This window comes from Ranitomeya variabilis, chromosome 3, assembly GCF_051348905.1.
Source record: "Ranitomeya variabilis isolate aRanVar5 chromosome 3, aRanVar5.hap1, whole genome shotgun sequence".
NCBI classification, from domain to species: domain Eukaryota; kingdom Metazoa; phylum Chordata; class Amphibia; order Anura; family Dendrobatidae; genus Ranitomeya; species Ranitomeya variabilis.
The window spans coordinates 169560308-169575467 of record NC_135234.1 but is presented as its reverse complement, the minus strand read 5'-3'; the positions used below and the strand labels follow the sequence as shown (position 1 = coordinate 169575467).

The window sequence follows — 15160 nt, the reverse complement described above, 5'->3', positions numbered from 1 at the left end:
ATGTGTATATATGTAAAAGTCGCCATAGGGATGTTATCAACACCACCCTGATACCCCGAGCATAGCCTTACGCAGGCCATATCTCACAGATCAAATAGCATTCATCTATGGTCAAGTCGAACCACTACGGTCAGACTGCCCACAAACCGAATTGCTATATGGTGGTGGAATATCCCGGCGTATTATCAAAGTTCTCCCATCTAACATATGACAGATACTATAGCATTCTTTTAGCTCACTTTATTAAATTGGCCTCAGTTCAACCTAAAGCATATTTTGAAAATTAATTAGAATCAGTATTACATAATGTATCAATTTTTCAAAAGAAGAAAAAGAACAATTTTTTTATAATATATATGTCCTCTATGTTCACATGGTCCTTCAAGGCGGTAATCCGGCACGGTCGACTTCTTATCTACATAAAAGATAAAATTTAAAGTTAGGGAAGTGCATTAATGCCATTTCCTAGATTAAAAACAAAATAGCAATAACATGGGACTTTATAACTATACAATTGATTCAAATAATCGTATGCATCTTAAAATCAACATTGAGACCCCCAGGTTTTAGGGTATTGAGCTCATATATCCACATTAGTTCTCTCTTTTTGAGGATTGATTCTCTATCACCCCCTCTTCTCTGCATGGGGACAGTATCAATAATTTTAAACCGTAGGTCCTTTTCTGTATGCTTATGATCAGTAAAATGTTTGGGGACCGGAAGATCAGTTCTCTTTTTTCTTATGGTATATCTATGTTGGTTCATTCTAACCTTAAATTTGCAGGTTGTTTCCCAAACATACCACAAGTTACAAAGACATATAAGGACGTAGATAACATACTCTGTACCCTGTAGCTCAGAGTATGTTATCTATGTCCTTATATGTCCTTGTAACTTGTGGTATGTTGGGGAAACAACCTGCGAATTTAAGGTTAGAATGAACCAACATAGATATACCATAAGAAAAAAGAGAACTGATCTTCCGGTCCCCAAACATTTTACTGATCATAAGCATACAGAAAAGGACCTACGGTTTAAAATTATTGATACTGTCCCCATGCAGAGAAGAGGGGGTGATAGAGAATCAATCCTCAAAAAGAGAGAACTAATGTGGATATATGAGCTCAATACCCTAAAACCTGGGGGTCTCAATGTTGATTTTAAGATGCATACGATTATTTGAATCAATTGTATAGTTATAAAGTCCCATGTTATTGCTATTTTGTTTTTAATCTAGGAAATGGCATTAATGCACTTCCCTAACTTTAAATTTTATCTTTTATGTAGATAAGAAGTCGACCGTGCCGGATTACCGCCTTGAAGGACCATGTGAACATAGAGGACATATATATTATAAAAAAATTGTTCTTTTTCTTCTTTTGAAAAATTGATACATTATGTAATACTGATTCTAATTAATTTTCAAAATATGCTTTAGGTTGAACTGAGGCCAATTTAATAAAGTGAGCTAAAAGAATGCTATAGTATCTGTCATATGTTAGATGGGAGGACTTTGATAATACGCCGGGATATTCCACCACCATATAGCAATTCGGTTTGTGGGCAGTCTGACCGTAGTGGTTCGACTTGACCATAGATGAATGCTATTTGATCTGTGAGATATGGCCTGCGTAAGGCTATGCTCGGGGTATCAGGGTGGTGTTGATAACATCCCTATGGCGACTTTTACATATATACACATTGGCATGGACTGTAGTCCATATATAGCATATACGGTGCTGGTAATTACAAAATAGTAAAAATGGTATTTATGTTGAATGGTAGCGATAATGGGTATGTATATCCTAGATAGGTGGTGTCATTTGATGCTTTTGTGCTCACTCACATACTTCTAATCAGCTGAAAAGCACAATAATACGCTCTTTTTCGCCTGTATATATACATTTAAAGCTCTAGGAACTATGTCTTCAGAAAAATGGCGAAATTTTGCGCTATTGCGCATGCGCCGAGTTTTTCCATTGACCTGCAGTTCAACTAAGCGGTATGACGTAACAGACATGCGCATTAGACATCTATGAAGGCCGACAGAAGCAATGGCGTCCTCCACAAGTAACTGGTCCCTGCGGCGGTAAGAACGGCATGGTCCACAGATTGTTTACATGCATAATGCACAAATTTGCACAGATGCACTTTATTAGATATATCTGTATATAATTAAACACAAATGGCTGTAATTAAGGATGGTTAAGCACTATATATATGCACTAAGGAACCTGTATCCACTGCTTGAGAAAAGCTCAATGGAGCTGAAACGTCGCACTGACATGTGGATTTGAATAAATCCTATATCTTTTTTGGAAATAATGGAGTGCTGCCTTCTTTTTTGATCTTATAGATAGATAGATAGATAGATAGAAATGAGATGGATAGATAGATAGACAAATAGATAGATATGGGATAGATAGATAGATAGATAGATAGATAGATAGATAGAGGATAGATAGAAGAGAGATAGATATTAGATAGATAGATAGATAGATAGATAGATAGATAGATAGATAGATAGATATTACAGTAGACAGAAATAGAAAAAACAAGAGCAGCACAAAAGTTCATAGTGTGGGTGCAAGCCCCCCAGGCATGAACCAAACCTTGTGTAGTATTCTAAAAAAGGAGGCAGCTCAACATGAGCTGAAACGTCGCTGTGATGGGCTATTAAACTAAGCACTTTTGACTTGGACCCTGCATGGTGTGCTGCCTCCATTTTTTGGAATAGAGATAGATAGATAATGAGATAAAGAGATATTAGATAGATAGATAGATAGATAGATAGATAGATAGATAGATAGATAGATAGATAGATAGATACGAGATAGATATACAGTTATATGAAAAAGTTTGGGCACCCCTATTAATCTTAATCTTATGTTTTATAAAAATTGGTTTTTTTTGCAACAGCTATTTCAGTTTCATATATCTAATAACTGTTGGACACAGTAATGTTTCTGCCTTGAAATGAGGTTTATTGTACTAACAGAAAATGTGCAATCTGCATTCAAACTAAATTTTACAGGTGCATAAATATGGGCACCTCACCAGAAAAGTGACATTAATATTTAGTAGATCCTCCTTTTGCAAAAATAACAGCATCTAGTCGCTTCCTGCAGCTTTTAATGAGTTCCTGGATCCTGGATTAAGGTATTTTTGACCATTCCTCTTTACAAAACAATTCCAGTTCAGTTAAGTTTGATGGTCACCGAGCATGGACAGCCCTCTTCAAATGATCCCACAGATGTTCAATGATATTCAGGTCTGGGGACTGGGATGGCCATTCCAGAACAGTGTAATTGTTCCTCTGCATGAATGCCTGAGTAGATTTGGAGCGGAGTTTTGGATCATTGTCTTGCTGAAAGATCCATCCCCTGCGTAACTTCAACTTTGTCACTGATTCATGAACATTATTGTCAAGAATCTGCTGATACTGAGAGGAATCCATGCGTCCCTGAACTTTTACAAGATTCCCAGTGCCGGCATTGGCCACACAGCCCCAAAGCATGATGGAACCTCCACCAAATTTTACTGTGAGTAGCCAGTGTTTTTCTGGGAATGCTGTGTTTTTTTGCCGCCATGCATAACGCCTTTTTGTATGACCAAACAACTCAATCTTGGTTTCATCAGTCCACAGGACCTTCTTCCAAAAAGAAATTGGCTTCTCCAAATGTGCTTTTGCATACCTCAGCCGACTCTGTTTGTGGCGTGCTTGCAGAAATGGCTTCTTTCGCATCACTCTCCCATACAGCTTCTCCTTGTGCAAAGTGCGTTGTATAGTTGACCGATGCACAGTGACACCATCGGCAGCAAGTTGATGCTGCAGCTCTCTGGAGGTGGTCTGAGGATTGTCCTTAACTGATCTCACCATTCTTCTTCTCTGCCTTTCTGATGTTTTTCTTGGTCTGCCACTTCTGGCCTTAACAAGAACTGTACCTGTGTTCTTCCATTCCCTTACTGTGTTCCTCACAGTGGAAATTGACAGGTTAAATCTCTGAGACAGCTTTTTGTATCCTTCCCCTGAACAACTATGTTGAATAATCTTTGTTTTCAGATCATTTGACAGTTGTTTTGAGGAGCCCATGATGCCACTCTTCAGAGGAGATTCAAACAGGAGAGCAACTTGCAAGTGGCCACTTTAAGTAGCTTTTCTCATGATTGCATACACCTGGCTATGAAGTTCAAAGCTAAATGAGGTTACAAAACCAAAAAAAGTGCTTTAGTAAGTCAGTAAAAAGTAGGTAGGAGTATTTAAAACAAGAAAATGATAAGGGTGCCCATACTTATGCACCTGTCAAATTTTGTTTGAATGCAGATTGCACATTTTCTGTTAGTACAATAAACCTCATTTCAAGGCAGAAACATTACTAACATTACTGTGTCCAACAGTTATTAGATATATGAAACTGAAATAGCTGTTGCAAAAAAACAATTTTTATAAAACATTAAGCTTAAGATTAATAGGGGTGCCCAAACTTTTTCATATAACTGTAGATATGAGATAGATAGTTTTGATTGATTAGTCATATTTTAGGCTTGTGTTTGTACAACTAAGATAACTTCTTAACAGCTAAATATTAATTTATTTTGAACAATATTTATTACTTCTCCTTTCCCAGTTTAAGGAAGTATTAAATGACTTATGTGTTGAGCAATCTCACATTATACCCTATATCTATCATTTAGTTGGAAAAACAAATGACAATTAAAAGTGCACCCGCTCTGCAGGGGAACCGCAACAGAGCCCAATTCACAGTGGTGGACAAGAATACAACTGTGCAAGAAAAACATTGAAAAAGTTGTCTATCAGCACAGAATGACTGTTCAAACCAAGAACAAGAGCTCGGTGCTTCACAGCGTGGCTAATCATTTATATACATCTTCCCACTTCCTTGTTTTCCATCCTTCTCTGCCATTGTTGGACTGGGCGGATAAAAGCCCACCAATAACATGGACTCTTGGGGCCCACTGTTCAGCTGGAAGCAAAAAAGACCTGACCCTAGTATGCAAATTTCCTTTTGCTTCTATGTAATATTAAAGTTGGCAAGCTTATTAACTGAATGATTAGATGATACTTTATCAGCAAATAGCGCCTAAAGTGCAATAGAACTGCTCTTTGGCACTCCTTCACAGGGGCCTACCAGAGGATTCTCCTGTTCCCCTTAGGGCCAGTCCAAGCCTGATCTCTGCCGTCCCCTGGCTCTATGAAGCCAGAGCTGTCAATCAAAGAAGACAGGAGGGAGGAGACAGAGGGAAACCAAGAAGGTGCACCTAAATGTTTGGCCACACCAAGGGAGCAACGAGCACCTGTACTTTAGTACTGTACTGTAGTTTTTACAGTCATTCTGTGCTGACAAAGTCTTTTTAAAGGTGCCATAGCACTTAATAAGCAATGTGTCCCCTTCCGTCTCAGGATTGGTGGGAATCACAGAGGTTAATCAAAACGTTATTACATTTCTTAACGGTATGCTATGACTTCATGAGATGGGAAAAATACCCCTTCATGGGATATAGAAAGCTTTGGAGCCATTATTTATTTTCTTAAACATATTTTTGGCTAAAAATAATTGTTGCCATTGGGTTTCACAAAATTTTAAAATATGTATGACGGGTGCATAGCAAAAGGCGTTAACAGTCAAGTCTGTCAGTGAAACAAACAATCACTTTTAATGAAACTCTATTGCAAAATTCATCAAGCTATAGCAAAAAATAAGACCAAATACTTAACATCTAATTATAGATTTATAATGTTAAAACATTTACAAGAGATTACAACACTAAAGACACACAGATAATCTGAATAAACTCACGATTCAGATTCAAGAACAATTATGTCACTACACCGCATGTATTGCGGGCTCCCTCTCTAGCATAGCCTTTCACATGTACCTTGAACTGGTTTGTATGGTAAAAAATAGCGGAATGCATCAACTCTGGGTTACCACCTCAAACCTTACCAAAAACAGTACATTTAACACCCGTGATCATAATTTATAAAGGAAAGGTCTCAATCAGTTCCTCAAGATGTTATTAGGCAGATAGTCTTCATAGTAGGGGGAGGACATGACATCACCATCCATCTACCATCCTTGTTCTATAGATAGGAGACCACACCGATTATCTCGAAACATTTCCTCCTTTAAATAGATTCATCAGGGGAGGTTTTTATTTCATAATTCTTCTGGGGCCAAATAAACAAGGTCTCCATTGCTTACCGCGGTCATACAGAGCCTCCTGCCTCTATCTTCTCCTTACCCAGGTGTAATGACATACGCCCGCACTGGGTGAAAACTCCATCAATTCCAGGTGCCCCGGTGTGTCATATGCGGTGGTTGGAAGTAACACTTACTATAGTAGTGGTGAACCACACGTCACTTCCGGAGCGTCCCTCACAGCCGCTGATGTCACCCCGCGGAACGCACGCTAGTCCACAGTTGTATTCCCGTAACAGAAGCCCACTTATGGGGGAGCGTAAATATATAAATATTTTGAGAAGCTGACATTGTGTCTTAAGGAGCTCACTGTATTATTACTCCATTATAACACTCCCCGATTTGCTCCTAAAGATGTTGGTGAGCATAAGGCATTCACCCATCATAATAAATACATTAATTGATACAACAATTATGAGTTTTAGACAGGTATATTCTAAATTACAAGGAAATAGAAAAAACTTGTATATGAATTATAGTCCTAAATATCTGGTTATGAGAGAGACTGGAGATTGGTAGAGATGGCTGATCTATTTGTACTTGAAAGGTTAATGCAATCAATCGTGCATCACACTTGTCAAAGTAAGGTCCAAATCAAGAGTATACAATGGGCGAGATCATGGTGCCAACAATATTCCTAACTAACATACTATCCCTACCGTACTGCAGGGGTACCCTAATAATCTACGCAGTTAATGGGCATTTTGGTGGCTCAGTGGTTAGCACTGCAGCCTTGCAGCGCTGGGGTCCTGGTTTCAAATCCCACCAAGGACAGCATCTGCAAAGTGCCATAGTTTGTATGTTCTCCCTGTGTTTGTGTGGGTTTCGTCCGGGTATTCCCACACTTATAAGTCATACCAATATGGAATTTAGATTGTGAACCCCAATGGGGACAGTGATGATAATGTGGAATATGATGGTGCTATATAAGCAAAGCATAATAATAATGTCATTGTATGGTGACATTTTTTAAATCCCTTTGCATAGATCGCTATAACAATATTTCTCAAGTACTCAAAAAGCTCCTTGGATCTAGCCACAGTGACACCACACAGTTTAACAACAGACTCACAAAAGTTTCATTATGAACAATATTTATTACTTCTCCTTTCCAAGTTAATTTAATATCCAGTTAGTTATATATTTAATATCCAATCTCATAATAAACTCCATATCCATTATGTAGGTGCAAAAAGAAAATACCGTTCTGTGTCTCGAATGCAAAACAGAAGATTTTGCTACACATTTCAGTGTATTGAATATTTTGGCTGAAACTGTTTGATAATAACTAGTGATGAGCGAATATACTTGTTACTCGAGATTTCTCGAGCACGCTCGGGGGACCTCTGAGTATTTAGTGCTCGGAGATTTAGTTTTTCTTGCCGCAGCTGAATGATTTACATCTGTTAGCCAGTATAAGTACATGTGGGGGTTCCCTAGCAGCCAGGCAACCCCCACATGTACTTATGCTGGCTAACAGATGTAAATCATTCAGCTGCGGCAATAAAAACAAACTCCGAGCGCTAAAAAATACTCGGAGGACACCCGAGCGTGCTCGGGAAATCTTGAGTGACGAGTATATTCGCTCATCACTAATAATAAGAAATTATTTTTTATTCCCTGAAGCACTGTTTTTGTATGCCTTTTTGTATCAGACAATAAAGCTCTGCAACACCTGTTTAAAGGGAATCTGTCAGCAGGATATCTCCCCCAAAACTATTTGTATGCATGTAGCTCTTACCTTTACATGTACAGTCCCTTCCCGCATTTCTCAGAAATCAGTATTTGAATTGATATGCAAATGAGGCTGTAGATCTGAAGCCTCTGTTACTCCAGCTCTTTCTTTTCCCCGCCCATTGGCTTCAGATCTATAGCCTCATTTGCATATAATTTTAAACAGTCATTACTTAGTAACCAAGGAACAGACTGGACATGTGAAGGTATTGCTAGAGCTACATATGCATATAAACCTTTACTTGTCCACCACCCCAACCACTCCATACACCAGACCTCTGCCCTTCCCTAATAACCTTCCTCTCCAACATCACTGAAGGAGAGCTTACTCGCCTCTTTTCCAAATCACACCTCACCACCTGTGCACTTGACCCCATGCCTTCCCACCTGCTCCCCAACCTCACTAACACGCTTATTCCAGCCCTAACCCATCTCTTCAACCTATCGCTCTCCTCTGGTACCTTCCCCTCTGCCTTCAAACATGCCACCATCACACCTATCCTCAAAAAAACTAACCTTGACCCAACTGCTATGCCCAGCTATTGCCCCATATCGCTGCTCCCGTTTGCTTCAAAACTCCTTGAGCAGCATGTCCATGCTCAACTTTCCTCCCACCTCTCATCTAACTCTCTCCTTGACAACCTCCAATCTGGCTTCCGCCCCCACCACTCCACCGAAACTGCCCTGACAAAAATTACTAATGACCTAGTCACAGCCAAAGCTAACAGACAGTTCTCCATCCTCCTCCTTCTTGACCTGTCCTCTGCTTTCGACACAGTCGATCACTGCCTACTGCTACAGATTCTTTCTTCTCTTGGCATCAAAGACCTCGCCCTGTCCTGGATTGCCTCATACCTATCCAACCGCACATTTAGCGTTTCCCACTCCCACACTACCTCCTCATCCCGCCCTCTCTCTGTTGGAGTCCCTCAAGGCTCTGTCCTAGGACCCCTACTTTTTTCCATCTATACCCTTGGCCTAGGACAACTCATAAAGTCCCATGGCTTCCAGTACCACCTGTATGCAGACGACACTCAGATCTATCTCTCTGGTCCAGATGTCACCTCCCTGCTGTCCAGAATCCCGAAGTGTCTGTCAGCCATATCCTCCTTCTTCACCTCTCCCTTCCTAAAACTCAATGTAGACAAAACCGAACTCATCATCTTTCCCCCACCTCACGTATCCCACCTACCCAATCTATCTATTATGGTAAACGGCATCACGCTCTCTCCCGCTCCTGAAATCCGCTGCCTCGGGGTAACTCTTGACTCTGCCCTGTCCTTCAAACCTCACGTCCAAGCTCTTGCCACCTCCTGTCGCCTCCAACTCAAAAATATTGCCAGAATCCGTCCCTTCCTCAGCCCACAATCTACCAAAACTCTTGTACATGCTCTCATCATCTCCCGCCTCGATTACTGCAACACCCTCCTCTGTGGCCTCCCCGCTAACTCTCTTGCACCACTCCAGTCTGTCCTCAACTCTGCTGCCCGCCTAATACACCTCTCTCCTCGCTACTCCCCTGCTTCTCCCCTCTGCAAATCCCTCCACTGGCTCCCAATCCCCCAACGAATCCAGTTCAAACTACTAACACTGATCTACAAAGCCATCCACAACCTATCCCCTCCCTATATCTCTGAACTAATATCCCAATATCTTCCTTCACGTAATCTTCGTTCATCTCAAGACCTCCTACTCTCCTCCGCACTTATTCGTTCCTCACACAATCGCCTCCAAGATTTCTCCCGAATATCCCCCATCCTCTGGAATTCCATGCCTCAACACGTCCGATTATCCACCACCCTCGGATCCTTCAGACGGAACCTGAAAACCCATCTCTTCAGGAAAGCCTACAATAACCCAGCCGCCGTCTCACCACCGCCAGAGCCGCCGCCGCCCACCCCTACCTTCTGTATCTTCCCCACTATCCCATAGAATGTAAGTCCGCAAGGACAGGGTTCTCTCCCCTCTGTACCAGTCTGTCACTGTAAACCTGTTTACTGTAAATGAAAGCTATAACCCTGTATGTAACCCCTTTCTCATGTACAGCACCATGGAATTAATGGTGCTATATAAATAAATAATAATAATAATAATAATAATAATAATAATAATAATATAAATGGTTTGGGGGATGAAATACTGCTGACAGATTTCCTTTCAGGGGCTCATTAACCCCTTCACACCGCAGCCCATTTTCATTTTTGCATTTCTGTTTTTTGTTACCCTGCTTCCCAGAGCCATAACTTTTTTTTATTTTTCTGTCAATATGGCCATGTGAGGGCTTGTTTTTTTGCGGGACGAGTTGTACTTTTGAACAACTCCATTGGTTTTAGCATATAGTGTATGGGAAATCGAGAAAAAAATTCCAAGTGCAGTGAAATTGCAATAAAAGAGCAATTCCACAACTGTTTTTGCCTTTTTGTTTTTTACCATGTTCAGCAAATGCTAAAACTGACCTGCCTAATGATTCTCCAGGTCATTAGGAGTTGGTAGAAACCAAACATGTCTAGGTGGTGAAAAAAAATCCAAAGTTTAAAAAAAAAAAAAAAAAAAAAAGCGTCATTTTCCAAGACCCGTAGTGTCTCAATTTTCCGTGATCTGGGGTTGGGAGAGGAGTCGAGGACTTATTTTTTGCGGGCCGAGCTGACGTTTTTAATGATACCATTTTGGTGCATATACGATGTTTTGATCACCCATTATTACATTTTAATGCAATGTTGCGGTGACAAAAAAACATAATTCTGGCGTTTTTACTTTTTTTTTCACTACGCCGTTTACCGATCACATTCTTTTTATATCTTGATAGATTGGGAGATTCTGAATGCAGCAATACAAAATATATGTTTTTTTCTTTAATTATTTTATTTTGAATGGGGCGAATGGGGGATGATTTAAACTTTTATATATTTTTTATATTTTTTACAAACTTTTTTTTAAACTTTTTACTTGCTTCTATAGTTTGCATGGGAGACTAGAAGCTGCAATCTTCTGATCGCCTCTGCTACATACAGGCGATGATCAGATTGCCCGTATGTAGCAGAAATGCTTACTTGCTATGAGCGCCGACTGCTGGGTGACCCGCGGTCATGTGATATGGGAGCCGATGGCTGGGATTAGTGACGCGCTTCCGATGCAATCACAATAAATGCTGCTGTCAGAAATTGACAGCGGGATTTAACAGTTTAACAGCCTCGGGTGGATCGCGATTCCACCCGTGGCTGTTAGAGTTACATGTCAGCTGTTCAAAACAACTGACATGTGCCGGTAAAGATGTGGGTTCAGCGCTGGAGCCCACATCAAAGGGAGAGATACAACATGCACAGAACATGTACGGCACATGTCGTGAAGGGGTTAAAGGGTCACAGGCTTTGTACTACCTTGTCTGAGGGCAGCATAATGTAGTAAAAGATACCCTGATTCCAAAGATATATCACATACTGGGTGCAGCAGTTGTGACACAATCAGAGTTCTTTAGATGCAGCATGAAGCAGAGCTCAGAAAGTTGCCCCCACCCACCCAACAGCTTTCTACCTACATAGTCTCTTGACAGTGAGCTGCTTATCACATGAGGGGGCGGAATAGGACTAGCAGTTGTGTGAGCATCAGACCTGGCTGTGATAATATCCTAGTGATAAAACCTTCATTGTAAGTAAACAGCACACAGCCTAATAAATGACAAAGAGCTGAATTTAGTGTTTCAGCCCCTATCTCCTGCTGGATTCAGATTACATAGAAAAAAATCTGCTGGCAGATACCCTTTAAATTGTGTAATAATTGAAAACCACCAGAAATACTCTTGGTCCTCTGTCATTCAACAATAGGTTGGTAGTGCTAATCTGCCTTTTATTGTAGGCAGCACAGGGAGGGGGTTTCTGCTACATGAATCTGCCTTCTTGTCAAAATATGATCCGATCAAAAAACTGTGAAAGAGGGGGGACAAGGCAGAATGAAAGAAGAGAATAGTATAGGATAGTAACCGCTCCTATTTATATTCATGCTTATCTTCTGTATTTAGTGTTTCTTTAAGAGAAAAAAAACTAGATAAACTGTCGTAACCAAGTCCAATGTCACAAGAAATATGTCAAAATAAAGAAATTCTTCAGAAACGTGACGTGGCTTGAACTAATCATAAAGGAAGTCTTATGGTTTAAACTAAAAGGGTCTTACACGTCTTAATCACTGTCGGTCCGCACCCAACAACAGATAATGAAATCTATATCCTATTCTGACCTTATATTGAAACAAGACTTATGTCTTTTCTTTTCTTTATTGTTGAAGACTTATGTCTACTAAGTTTAGCTAGAGAGAAAAGTAGAGGGACAACTCCTTAAAGCAGGGGTGCACAACCTGTAGCCTGGGGCTACATGCAGCCCACGATGCCATTCTATGTGGCCCCCAAGCATATTGGACAGATAAATGCTTGTCTGACTGGCTAACTATATGTGTGTACCCACCCACAGAAGAATACTGCCAAGCAACAGAGCAGCAGGGACGGGCAAGTATTAATGGTGCCTGTGTAGACAAGTCTGGATGCCCCATACATCAGGGGTAATTTAGACCATTTGACACTCCAGAAAGTAGTATGTGAGCTAGACAGGGGGCTTTCAGTGTCTGGGGCTCGCTCCACTGAAGTTTATGGGGGATCTGAGACATTAGGCAGTTTGCAAACGACCCATAATCAATAGTAGAGAGCTATGTGCATGCCCCTTTCCTCTTTAAGGCCTATTCACACACTTTTTTTTACAAGGATTTAGAAGAGTATTTTACTGAAAAATGCACATTAAAAATTCTTCAAATAGTCTTTGAATAAGTTTCCTATTAGTTTTATTGGGAAATAACATGAAAAAAGCAGTAGACTGTGCACTGAGGAAGCTTTTCCCATTAAAATCAGTTGCAAACTTGTTCAAAGAGTATTTGACGTGGGTTTTGATGTGGATTTAGGAGCAGAATCAATTTTGTAAATCCTTGTACTGTTTCAACTTACCATTAAAGTGCTGATTTGTGGAGGTAAGAGTCCTGCAAGTGGAACTTGTGCCTATCAGACATAAAATAAAGGATATACTTTCCATATGCCACAAAGGTCATGGAAGGTAATACCCCTTTAATTTTTAGTGCTGCTCCCCGGATTGGTTTTGTTTGACAATGTGATCCTTGGAACAAAAAAGTGTTGTGAATCCCTGCTTTGAACCATGTTTCCCTCTATTGGTCAAGGTACATGAAACAAAGATCAAAAAAGAAACAGAAAAAAATAAACCATAAGGCGTGTGCTAAAAGGGAAAAAGAAATTCTTTCTGACCCTTAGTGATCAGACTGGATCCCCATGAAAAAAAACAACAATTTTAGAAATGTACACAGGCACTGATTATATTTTATGTCAAGTCTGTAGGCATCAACTTTTTATGCCAAAACCAGGAAGGTCTCAGCTTTTCCGACTTGTAGACTTGCTACTTCTAATGTGCCATTCTGATGCATACGTGAACCCCTCATTCCAAGTATCAGTGGGGTAAAAGCGACCCCTTCTATCATTATATTAATTTTCCTATGATACATCTGAGGCTTAGTCAATCGTAGGCGAAGTTCACCTTTCTGTTTGCACATTTCGTTTGTCTGTCCCTTTTAAAGGAACATTAAAACTCAATATATGTACAAAAAACAAGGATGTGTTACTGATGTAAATGGAAGCAGAGGGACCCCATTGACTTATTATAGGGTCCGTCTAGGTTCTGTCTTGGGTCAGTTTTTAGAATGGGAGAAATAGTTCTTCATGATGCGCTTTTTCTTTTGTTCTAAAACACAAAACGGAACCCATAAAAATCAATAGGACGCCTCTGCTTCCGTTGCGTCACTTATGCAATAGATCCGTTTTGGAGATGAATTCCAATTATCTTTTTTTAAAAGTGGTCCGATGTATTTAGGAAAGGAGGTATTTAGGAAATTTAAAAATGCAAATGTCAGGACAAAATAGAGGCTTTGGAAGGATACATCAATATTTACGAAAAGAGGACATCCCGAATAAAACCCTCACTAGCAAGTCCTAAAATGTAACTTTTATTTTTAATTAAATAAAAAAAAAGTCAGGGTATAAAAATTAGTCCTTAATCTGCCTCAGCTTCCTTATTATTGTCAATGCTTGATTTTATATTTTGGTGGATGACACCCTGAGGTGTCAACTCCTATCTGGTAGAACAGAACAAATATTTATGTCTTGTCGACCCAACATGTTTCACTGTATTTGCGGCATCATCAGGGGATGGGACACTGGCGACAATGAAAGTCCATTGCTTTTTTTGCTAGATAGCAGAATATTTTATACCTTTTGTGAATACTGAGCAGACTAGTCCCTATAATATACTGCCGATAAATAATGCCGCATGGTAGGATTATGGTATGAGAACGTGACGCTTAGGCCTCATGCACACATTCAGTATTTGGTGAGTTTTTTTATCCCAGTATTTGTAAGCCAAAACCAGGAGTGGGTGATAAATGCAGAAGGGGTGCAAATTTTTCTATTATATTTTTTCTCTGACCGTTTCACTCCTGGTTTTGGCTTATAAATACTGGGATAACAAAAAACCTCACCAAATACTAAATGTGTGCATGAGGCCTAAGTTTGAGGTTTGCAAATTTCAGATTAATTTCCATAGAGAGCATTCCAGCATGAATTGCCTCCTTTCCATGAATAGTGCTATCCCCTTGTTTTCTGGGTGTAACATATATGACAGATATATCGTGTAACTATATATTATATCTGCACAACCCGCCTGTTTGGGAACTGAATTTCATTTTTTAGGTAAGAATTACCGTATATACTCGAGTATAAGCCGAGATTTTCAACCCCAAAAAATGGGCTGAAAGTGCCCCTCTCGGCTTATACTCGAGTCATGGTCGGCAGGTGAGGGAATAAGCTATGACTTGGAAAACCAAGTCGTATGCCAACTCTTGGGGATATGTTAACAAATATCAGCAGGAAGAGTATAACCCAGTAAGTAAAACATAACCTTTACTAGAAAATCATTAAAAATAAGAACAATAATAGAACAAACAAATAAGTGCTCACGCCGAAAACTGTGCTCAAGATAAAAAACTGGCTTGATCTCACCAATTACGGACAGGGGATCTCCAGAATGATAAGTCGGATGATCCCAGGGAGGGTCCACACAATAGAGTAATGAAGGGGACAGGAACCTGCTACCCTGTCGTGCCCC

General features: G+C 40.1%; 1 protein-coding gene across 4 annotated transcripts in view; it reads right to left on the bottom strand.

Annotated features, from left to right (window-relative positions):
• LOC143815549 (ras and Rab interactor 3-like) overlaps positions 1 to 15160 on the bottom strand; it is a 70716-nt gene that overhangs the window by 47019 nt on the left and 8537 nt on the right. The gene's annotated exons all lie outside the window — the stretch shown is intronic.